The sequence below is a fragment of the Bos mutus genome, chromosome 16 (genome assembly GCF_027580195.1).
Source record: "Bos mutus isolate GX-2022 chromosome 16, NWIPB_WYAK_1.1, whole genome shotgun sequence".
In the NCBI taxonomy this organism is placed as follows: domain Eukaryota; kingdom Metazoa; phylum Chordata; class Mammalia; order Artiodactyla; family Bovidae; genus Bos; species Bos mutus.
In genome coordinates, this window is record NC_091632.1 from 44,120,861 (window position 1) to 44,132,390 (window position 11,530).

Below are 11,530 nucleotides of genomic sequence, written 5' to 3' on the forward strand. Positions count from 1 at the left end.
ATGGGAGGGCATGTGCTGGGGAGGGCATGGTAGGACTTGCCAATCTGAAGAACCAGGGGCTTCCATCACAGGGAGTATATTTACTGAATCCTAAATCAGGATGGTGGTCTGGTGGAGGATAAGCAGCCTCTTCTAGATGCAAAAGGCTTTCTGGTCCCTCCGTCTTTTTTTTGTTATTGTTGGGACAAGGAATAGCGACTTTATTCGGAAAGCCAGCCAACCCCATCTTGCCTGAATTAGAATTCAGGCTTCTTTTATATTTAAAGGAGAAACTCAAACACTTTCTGGTTCCCATCAGCCTTCATCTCTTCCTCCCTGCAGTCAATCATTCACAGGTGGACCTGATCAGGATGTTCCTTGTGTGCTAAACAAAGATATTTTAGCTTAATGCTCATTATCTGGGAAGCAGGGTTCCCAGTAATGGGCCATTATGTGTAATTTAAGTTTATAGGCAACGTCCCTGTAGTGATTAATTTGTAATAGGATACAAAAGGTCTTCCCTGTCACAATTCCCACTGTCAATGTCCGTTCCACAGTCTTGTGGGGGAAAGACCTGGGAACTTGGCAGAGATGCGGGATCCCGGCCCCACTGGGACCTACCTGCTGAATCAGTATCTCTAGGGGTGGGTTTTCACAAGTTCTCCAGGCTGTCCTAGTGCACAGTAAAGGTTCAGAGACACAGTAGATGCAGAGGGGGAGACAGGATGGTCAGACGGCCAGGGACATTTGGATGATTCGGAGGCGTTTGCATATGGGTGTGAGGGTGACCAATCTGAGATCCACTTTGCCTGGTTAACAACCAGAGTGACCAACTTGCAGGCTCCAAGGCCCTGCCTCCTGGGCTGGAACTGGCCTTTATTTTTAGAGGAAATGAAGGGGAGCATCTGAGCCTGGGGCCTCAGTCGTTGGGTTTTCTGGCTTTTGGGCACTTCCCTGGGGGACTGTGGTTCCTGTTTATAAAGTATGGGGGCAACAGGGAAACGGGGAGGTGCTACATCCTCGAGTCCCATGATGGCGTGTTGCATGCACTCTCTTGAGCTGTAAATAAAGAGATGATGGTTAATAAGCTTCCCTGTTGTCTCTCTCTGCCCCTCCAGATGGTCTGTCTTGCAGACAGGGAACACTGTCAGGGTGTTTCGGGGGAACTCAGCCTGGTATTTCTCCAGCTACTTATTCATTCACTCTGCACCGTGGATTAAGCATTTGCTCTGAGCTAAGCAGAAGAGAGTGGCAGAGGATGAGATGGTTGGAAAGCATCACCTATTCAATGGACATGAACTTGGGAGAACTCCGGGAGACAGTGAGGGACAGGGAGGCCTGGCGTGCTGCAGTCCATGGGGTCGCAAATAGTCTGACATGACTTAGCGACTACACAACAACAAAGCGTACACAGGCAGGTAGGGTCTCAGCCCTCACCTGGACTGCATCCTGGTCCTTTAACCAGACCATTGTCGGGGGGACATTTCATATCTTTATCTTCTCCCACTTTAGGGTTGGGGCAGCTAAGGTCCCAAAGAGATTACAAGGCTGGCCATATACAAGGCTGGCAGGCACATTGCAGGCAGAGAGTGCTGAGAAAAGCAGGTACCCGCTTGGGCAGAATGAGGAAAACAAAGCACCGCCACCTAAGACCAGGCCTGGGCAGGCTCAGATGCCGTCTTGGGAAAGGGCGTGAACTGGCTGAGGGTGGACTGTCTTAGCACCAGGAAGGACATCTGTTATCTCAGTGGCAGCTCCAGCCAGCACCACCCAGCTGTGCAGACCAGACCCCCTCCAAGCCCAGCCGATCACAGCAAGGCTATGTTATGGCTCTCAGTGGCTCTGTGTCCTAAAGCCAAGGGAGGGTCCAGACCCCCCTGGGAGCCAGAGTAACCACAGATGTGGGAAGCTCCTAAAGGCCTAGGGTCCTGGGCTTTCCCTGCCCAGGCACCACTGAGGGACTGGCTCCTGCAGCCTGGACAGGGAAAGCCCCCTAACCCAGGGTTTCTATAACACAGGCCTGGGGTGCCAGTGTCAGGATCCTATGAGGGGCAGACCCACAGTTCTGAGCCTACCCAGGCCCCTGACTCAATCTCTAGGGGTGGGCTTGGGAATCTGCATGTTGATAAGTACCCCCTCACCCCACCCCCAGTCCTGAGAACTACTGCACCAAACCTTCCTGAGAACTCACGTTCTTCCCTGCTAAGGCCCCAGGTAGCTAGCAAACCTCCCACTGAGGGTGGATCCCAGGAATCAAGCCCAGGAGGTCCCCCTTCATATAAGCAACTGCTCAACTCAGCCATTGTAGTGCAAAAGGCTACAGAGACAACACAGAAATAGATGAGCACAAATGCATGAACATGGTTGTGTTCCAATAAAACTTTATTGACACCAAAGGGCAGCAGGCTGGATCTGCCCTTGGTCTGTAGTTTGCCAGGCTCTAGTTGTTACTGCTGACCCCGGGGTCAATGGTTATAGAAAGGCATGCTGGGCTTCTAAAATCTCCCTTTGTTGTGGAATGTCAACTCAAACCCATTTCTGCTAAGGAGGGTCTGAGCAGTCTGAAGTGAAGGGTCAATACCAGTTGAACCTGAGGCCATGGGGACTTCGATGCTCTGTGCTGGCAGCATGAATGCAGCCCTCAGCGGATCAGGTGGCTGGATTGGCAGTGTCTCAGGGTTCTCCAGAGAAACAGAACCAACTGAGCATTTGTATTTATGTATCTTTAAGTGTCTATGTGTTTACTTCTTCTTTATATGCGTATTTATATAAAGAGATTTAAGGAATTGGTCTACACTATTGTAGGAGTCATCAAGTCTGAAATTTGCTGGGCCAGCCAGCAGGTGGGAAACTCAGGCTGGGCTCAGTGTTACAGGCTTGAGGCCATGTTTCTTGTTCCCCAAGACCTCAGTTTTTGCTCTCAAGGCCTTCACCTGATCAGGTGAGGCGCACCCACATTCCTGCAGGTCATCTCCTTTATATGAAGTCAGCTGCTTGTTGATGTTGACCATATCTGCAAAATGCCTTCACAGCAGCACCTGGAGCAGTGTGTGATTAAATCTTTGGGTACAACAGCCTGGCCAAGTTAATACAAAAATATAATCACAGGGGCGGAGGCGGGGGGAGCTCCTGGAGCTGGGCTCCCGCACTCCAGATCCAGATCACAACACTTGGGTGTGTGGTAGAATTGTCTATGATGTGTCGTGAAGCTCTGGGCCTCCTTGCTCCGTTTGCCATCAGGTGGCAGCAGCAGCGGTTACCACCTGTTATGTATGTGGGCATGAGTGCTTTGGTGTGCCCAGAGGAGTGTCTGGACCTGAAATTCCACTTGGGGTGGATAGGGTGCAAGGGTGCTGTCAGTGGACCATGTAGGCAAGTGGCTAACAGGGGCGCCCCTTCCTTTTATCGCACCCCCACCCCCAGTGCTGTATCCTGAAACCCACCTGTTTGTGCTGGGAGGCCAGCCTCAGGACAACTGGGCTCCTTCCACACTGGTGATTGGTCAGTGTGGTAGGGCTGGGTAGTCAATTCTGCACATTGTGGTCCCAAAATGTCCCACTGTGTTCCCACCCTTGACCTTGCGTCAGCTCCCCGCACATGGTGAAATCCAGGGTTAGCGAAGAAACGCATTCATCTGAACACTACCCTGAGCTCTGTTTACTGAGCTGACTCCACTGCACGAGGCACATACCCTCTGGTGTAGCTGCAAGTTGTTAGAGCCCGTTCTGCAGAGCAGGAGAACTAAGGCACTAAGAAACAAAGGCCACTTGTCCAAACCAATGTAGTTACTTAGTGGCAGAGCTAGGGACACTACCCAAGTGTCTTGAGTCTAAAACCTAACTGTGGGTAATAACTCCCTGGCATTCTAGTCATTAAGACTCCACACTCCCCTGCTATACAGCACAGGGAGCCCAGTCTGGTGCTATGTGACCACCAAGAAGGGTGGGATGGGGGTGGGTGGGAGGCAGGCTCAGGAGGAGGGATATATATATATATATATATATATATATATATATATATATTTATGGCTGATTCGAGTTGTACAGCAGAAACCAACACAAAAGCATTTTGTAAAGCAGTTATCCTCCAATCAAAGGAAAAAAAAAGAAAGATTCTATGCTTCCAATGCAGAGGGTATGAGTTTGGTCCCTGGTCAGGGAACTAAGATCCCACATGCTGTGCAGTGCTACGAAAAATTAAAATAAAACCTGATTGTGTCCACCAGCCTCATGTTCCTCTCAAAGGCCACAAGTTCACTGAGCACCTACTAGGAGTCAGTCACCAATCCTCACCCTCAGGCCCATCCACTTGGCAGATCACAGGACTCTGAGCTCACCCGGGGCCATTAAAGCTACTGTCGGGGCCAGCGGGGGTGGGGAGTGGGACAAGAGCTCTGCCCTCAGGTCCCAGCCCCGGGCTGCCTGAGCCAAAGGTCACCCACTCACCTTCAGGCTGCCTCCTGGAGGGCTCCTCAGAGAGAAAAGGGGTTGAGATTCCTCCCACGGGCTTTCCAGTCCCACCACTGCTTCTTCATTCTTCTCTTATCTCTCTGCCAGCTCCTTAGTGACCCCCAGCATGTGAGCTGAGACCTCGTGGAGCCTGCAGCGGAGACTGAGAGCCGGTGAGCAGGCAGCAGTGAGTGAAAGTAAACACCAAGATAAACCCCACCTCAGATAGGCATCCAGGGCGCCGCAGGGCTCAGCAGCATAACCGACCTTGTTTGTGTTTCTGAGCGATCACTGAGGAGCAGCCAGAGCTCTCACATGCCTCCTTGGACTCCAACCCCATTCACGTGGAGAGATGGGAGGCCACACAGAGAAAAGGAGGCAGCAGCCTGAACTCAGGACAGAACTGGGACAGGCGGTGGAGGCAAGAGGCAGTCAGCATGTTTAGTAAGGAGCCTGTGAGATCAATCCGCCTGCCAGTGCGGGAGACATAGGTTCGATCCCTGGGTCAGGAAGATCCCTTGGAGAAGGAAATGGCAACCCACTCCAGTATTCTTGCCTGGAGAATTCCATGGACAGAAGAGCCTGGTGGGCTACAGTCCATGAGGTCACAAAAGAGATGGACAACAACAATAACAATCTCAAACTCCCAATCCAGCAATCCTCTTTATGTCACCAGGTGTATGCATCCATGTGTGTGTGTGTGTGTGTGAGCACATGTGATCTCACAGTTGTTCAGTTGCTAAGTTGCGTCCAACTCTTTGCAACCCCGTGGACTGTAGCATGCCCAGCTTCCCTGTCCTTCACCATCTCCCGGAGTTTGCTCAGATTCATGTCCATTGAGTCAGTGATGCTATCTAACCATCTCATCCTCTGCTGCCTTTCTCCTTTTGCCTTCAGTCTCTGGGATTAGCAGATGCAAATCACTATATACACACACACACACACACACACACACACACACATACAATGGATAAATATCAAGGTCCTACTGTATAGCACAGGGAACTTTTTTCAATATCCTGTAATAAACCATAATGGAAAAGAATATGATAAAGAATGTATAGATACATATTGTTGGTATTTAGTTGCTAAATCATGTCTGTCTCTTTTGCAACCACATGGACCGTGTGGCCATGTAGGCAACCATGCTCTTCTGTCCATGGGATTCTCTAGGCAAGAATATTGGAGTGGGTTGCCATTTCCTTCTCCAAGGGATCTTCCTGACTCAGGGATCAAACTTATGTCTCCTGCATTGGTGGGCAGATTCTTTACAACTGAGCCAATGGGGAAGTGCACATATATTATATATATATACATACAATTGAATCACTTTGCTGTTCAGCAGAAATTAATACAATGTTGTAAATCAACTATACTTCAATAAAAATAAAGAGGATTGCTGGAGAATAGATGAGGGGAATGAAGAAAATGCCATGAGACTGAGAGTTAGAGTGCAGCTGAGGGGCTGGACTTGTATTGGGCGACGGCCAGTTACATTGCTTTCTTTCTGGCTGACATCTCACATGACCACTGGGACACCTCAGGGCACAGGCAGTTTCCTTTCTGCCTTCTCCACACTCACCATGGGGTCCACAGGGCGTTGTGATGAGTTCTCTGATAGCTGACTTGAGCACTCGGGTGTCTGGAGGCATGGGGAAATATTGCTAAGAGTTCAGTGAGGCTGTCCCAGGATGGGGCCCACCCAGCAGTGATTTTCTTAGGGCCCCGAGGAGCTGGCAAAGCAACTGGAACATTAGAAATTATTGGCTGCATTTTAGGGCTCAAGAAGGAGTATTCAAGGAGACTGACTGGGGCCTATAAAAGTTAGTGATGGATGCTGCCCTAAGTCTCAATTCTGTGCCATTGGGATAATTGTTTCAGAATAAGTCTCCCAAAACGAAAGGCATTATTATAATAAAACTCCTCGCATTTGCACTACCTATATTTATATATATATATATATATATATATGTGTATATATATAGGAATAAAATTGTTAAATTGTCTCTATTAATGAAAAATGTTCATCTATGTATATATGAACTAATTTAATTAAAAAAAAAAAAGAACCAGGCTCCCTTTCTTATGACTAGTGATACAAACAGATGCCTCCCTGGAGAGGAGGCTCTCACACCTCCTGGCAATGTCCAGGCTCCTTTAGAAAACCCAGGAAGAAAAGAGGAGAGTCACCCACCCTAACATGCCCCCCCAACCCCTGGGGCACGTGCTTCCCCAGGAACCATCCCTTGCCTGGCTCTGAGTGAGTGATGCCATGAACACAAATGATCTTATTGACAAGTCACAATGACCTTTGATACTTTCAGAAACTTGGTATCAACCAGAAACCAGGCCAAAGGATCTGGGACCTCAAGAAAGCCATACTGACTCCAACCCTACAGGTTTCTCTACTCAAGTTTCATCACTTCTCCTGCCCGTCTCCCACTGTCTTTGCTCAGAAAGAAAGAGATCACATCCTCAGATACAAAGAACAACCCTGACTGATCTGGAGTGGCCTCAGCCTGCAGCAGCTTGAAGCGGGACTTTGGTTCCTGGCCAGAGATTGAGGTCAGGTCTCAGCAGTGAGAGCACCAAATCCTAACCACTAAAAAAGATCCTGGTGCTGGGAAAGATTGAGGGCAGGAGGAGAAGGGGGCAAGAGAGGATAAGATGGTTGGATGGCATCATCAACTCAATGGACATAATCTGAGCAAACTCTAGGAGATAGTGAAGGATAGGTATACTCAGTCCAGGGGTGGCAAAGAGTTGGATTGAACAAGACCAGTGGTCAGTGACAAGGCCCTGACCCTTCGGCTTTGCAGAAAAGAATTCCCACAAAGACAGAAAATAGTGAAACAAAGTATTTATTAGGAGGAAAAACGGAGTACAGTAAGTGTGGATATACACAAGGGCGAGTTCAGAGGGAGAGTGTCCTCGTGATAGTTTGAATCACTTTTATGGGGCATTTCTTCTGGGTTTCCTTTGCCTGGTTCTGAGGCTGCGCTGGTTTAGTTCGGGGTCCTCCCACATGTGCATGCCCATCGCTTAGCCAAGATGGATTTTAGTGCAGATGACAGTAGGTAGGTAGACATCACTTACTATGAGATGATGCCTCCTCCTTTTTTGACCTCCAAGGAACCTTTCTGCGCATGTGTAGTTAGGGAGGTCTCCTTAACTTTGAGTATGAGAACGATGTGGTCTTTTATCTCTTATCTGGCAGGGCCCAGCTTCCTCCATTATCTTCCTTGTAGGGAGTTTCTGCTATTATAACAGGGTCCCCTGTGGCTCAGAGGTAAAGAATCCATCTACAAGTCAGGAGCCACAGGAGACATGGATTTGATCCCTGGAGAGGGATCTTGCCTGGAGAGTCCTATGGAAAGAGGAGCCTGGTGGGCTACAGTTCAAGGGTTGCAGAGAGTTGGACACGACTGAAGCAACTTAGCACACGTGCACAAACTGTTATGAAGTCTCTGTCCACGGGGGAGAAACTGTTCAGCCGGGGGCCCATCTATCTCCTGCCTCATGACCAGCGAAACACCTCGGCCTTCCCCTAGCCTGCCAGACCTTAGGCCAAGAAACACAGAGCTGGTGTGTTTCTCAACTTCTCACAAGCTGAGAAGCAGCACTGGGGCAGAGGTCTCCAGATCGAATCTGGATCCAGCACGAATCCTGGTGGCACCCAGGGGCCACAGCTCTGCCTTTTGGGCCCTCCCTAATGAGCTTCCTGGGAGGGCCTGCTCTCTCACAGGTGCCTGTGACTTTCAGACAATATTTGGTTACTTTCTCTGTTTTGTTTCTTTCTGTTGATGTCACGCAGTTGTGGAAGGAAGTGGTCGGATCACAGCAGAACTGTTGAGTGTCCAGTACACTGTGGCCCAGAGGACAGTTAAAAATAATTTCAAAGCCTTATTCAGTGCCTCCCATCACCTGGGGCCTGTTTATTTTCAAAGCCTTATTCAGTGCCTCCCATCACCTGGGGCCTCCATTTTCGAGATGCAGAAAGAAATTCAAAGAGATTAAACAACTAACCCAAGGTCACACAGATATAGATTGGCAGCACTGGGCGGGGACGGGTGAAGGGGGGGGGGGTACAGTAAAGGCTGGGGAGGCGACAGCATGCTGAAACACTGAGGTCCATCTCCAAGGCTTTGCTAGTGGGAAAGAGGTATAAGCATCTCCCAGTCCAAGGGGCCTTTCCCTGATGCTTCAACAGACATGTATCAGGGGCCAGGAGCTGCTGAGAGATGCCAGAATATGCTGTGGTTTTTTCATAGCAGTATAGCAGTGATTTGCTTATTGAGCACCTACAAAGTGCCAGAAGTTATGTCAAGCATGCATCACCCTGAGGTTTAAGATCACTCTGCTAGGAGGCAGGGCAGGGATCCAAATAATATCTTTAAAGAACACAGGTGACCATGGGGAAGAAATGGCTGTGACTGCTTCATTGGGCATTTGTATAACTAGCAGCACTGAGTGGCTTCCTAACAGAATCTGGATTATTCTGAGGACAAGTGGGTGGCAGGTTTTCCTCCATGCCCATGATGGAAGTGGTGCCAACACACTGGTTCAGCTGGTGTATTCCCTGAACAGTATGTGCCAGGCAAGTGTGGAGATGGCAAGACCCTCCCAGGGCTTGCAGTCTGGATTGAGGAGGGTGAGGGGGGACAGACAATAAACATGTCAACAAATGAATGGAGAGGTCAATACCTTCAAGTACTGATAAGTGCTATGAAGGAAAAAAACCTGGATGGTTACTACCATCTTTGAAAACAGTTTGACAATTTCTTAACAGCTTAAGTATACACACGCCATGTGGTCCAGCCATTCCATTCTAAGATAGTCATCCAAGTAGGCATTCAATAACTATTCCCTTAATGAATAAACGAATGCATCTATTCTGCATGACAGTCTTTTGGGTTTTGTTTTGTTTTCAATTGTGGTAAAAAGAAAGAAAGTTTACCGTCCTAACCATTTTTAAGTGTACAGTTCCAGTAATGTTAAGTACAGGCTTCCCTAATGACTCACACGGTAAAGAATGCCTGCAATGCGGGAGACCCAAGTTTGATCCCTGGGTCAGGAAGATCCTCTGGAGAAGGGAATGGCAACCCACTCCAGTGTTCCTGCCTGGAGAATCCCATAGACAGAGGCTACAATCCATGAGGTCGCAATGAGTCAGACATGACTGAGCAAGCAACACACACACACAATGTCAAGTACATCCACCTTGCTGTGCCATGTTATTTACTTTTCATCCTGAAGGTACTGAGGATAAGACTCAGCTGAGACAGACAGAATTGGTGAGGGACATGAAAATTTAAACTTGACTTCCAGAAGTGTACTCCCTAAAAAATATGGCCCAAAGCCTGTGCTTTGTGAAGGTCCACTTGTCCTTCCATAGTCAGGGTGAGTGGCTCCTTTGAGAACAGTTTCACTTTCCTTTGTCCCTTTGGGATCCCTCCCCACCCCTGCTGGGTCTGCCCCACCTCCACCTTGGCCCAGAGTGCCTCTGGCCCCAGCTGGTCAGATGAAGGCAGTGTCACTGCAGGGACATTCCACAGATCCAGCCTTGTGCTTCATCTGGCTCCAATCTGTCTTCCCCGCCTTGCCTCACTCCATCTTTGAATCTCAGCCCAGGCTGTATTTTCCTGTGATGTGGGCAGTGGAGCTGAGTGGCTACGTCACAGTCCTGAAACCAGACCTCTTTGGTCCCCAGCCCAGTTTCACACCAACTAGGGATATGCCTTTGGGAAAGCCCCTTAACTCCTCTTAACCTCAGGGATCTTATGGTAAATCAGGATAAGAAGGGCACCCACACCATGGCGGTTGTTATGAATATTTATTATGAGCACTTTTCACATTGTCTGCCACAAAACTACTTAATAAATGTCAGCTCAAATCCCAGGAATTGTTTGTTTTGCATTTTCTCCTTACAAGGTGATCAGTTTTATTATATACCTACATGCTTGGATTAAACACCTCTAGGATCTAGGGTTTATAGGAGATATCTCTTAGAAGGAAACAATATAATAATAATGTTATAATACCCACTAGTTATTGAGGAATTCCTCTCTTCTAGGTACTATGCCAGTAACAATAATTAATGATAATTAACTAATAATGAATATCAAAACAGTAGCAAGTCCTGATTGAGTGCTGTCTGCCAGGCAATGTTCTAAACATTTTTATATATTAACAAATCCTTATTAACAAATTCAAAATAATCATCCTTCAAGGAAGATACTATTATTTCTCTCATTTTACAGATCAGAAAACTGTAAGCCCAGAGAGGCAAAGTGACTTGCTCAAGTAGAACCAGTAAGTGGACAAAGTTAGGACTCAAACTCTTTTCTCTGGTCCAGCTAGTCCTCTGGGCTCTGAATCCCAACAATCGTGCCCAGTGTAGCATATCTGTCCGGTCTCTCTCTGAAGCTTACCGGCTCTCTGTTACTCTGGCAGATGTGCTGTTCTGCTTAGGGGGCTGGACAGCTGTGTCTCCAAAAGGGACATTCAAATAGGCCAGCAGACTCCAGGGCTCTGCAGAAGACCCCACATCCACCTGGAAAACTCCATTCTTTGTATCTGGAGAGAGTCTGTGTCTTGATAGGATCTTAGGACCCACCCAGACAGTTTTGCAGGTTTCCACATGGTCTCTCCCCTCCTGGAAATAAGAATAAGCATTCAGAGGGAAGGACCCAAGGGGATCCCAACAGTCTTGAATAAGTCTTCCTTTCCTTTAAAGCAAGTGTCAGATTCATTTTTTCGTCAAACATGAATTAGTTCATTCATCCTCACAAGGATTCTATGAGATAGGTAACCGTCTTTACTTTCACTGGGGAAGGAGGGAGGACAGACTGTGCCCTCAGGGATGAGACACCAGCTGTTACCACATCTGCAGGTTGTACTTGGAGGTTCCCCCAAGTTCTCCTGGCTGCAGGTGGTCCCGTCGGCCCACATGCTGGGATTTTAACTCGGCGAGATATTGCGCCCTTTGCGACACAAATCTGGACATTCTCCAGCCGCCCCCCGCCCCGGCCCCGTAACTACCTGGGCAGTGGCGCGGTGATGGCTCGAGCGGCAAGACGCCGTCTCCTAGCTACCGGGCAGTC

At 48.5% G+C, this 11,530-nt stretch overlaps 1 long non-coding RNA gene across 1 annotated transcript; it reads right to left on the reverse strand.

The window, feature by feature from the left end:
- Nucleotides 1-10,246: 10,246 nt before the first annotated feature.
- On the reverse strand, nt 10,247-11,520 carry LOC138991274 (uncharacterized). The gene is made up of 2 exons (XR_011467289.1): nt 11,469-11,520; nt 10,247-11,082 (listed from the first exon to the last, which is right to left on the reverse strand). It is a non-coding gene; the product is annotated as an uncharacterized lncRNA (long non-coding RNA).
- Between the last annotated feature and the right edge of the window lie 10 nt (nt 11,521-11,530).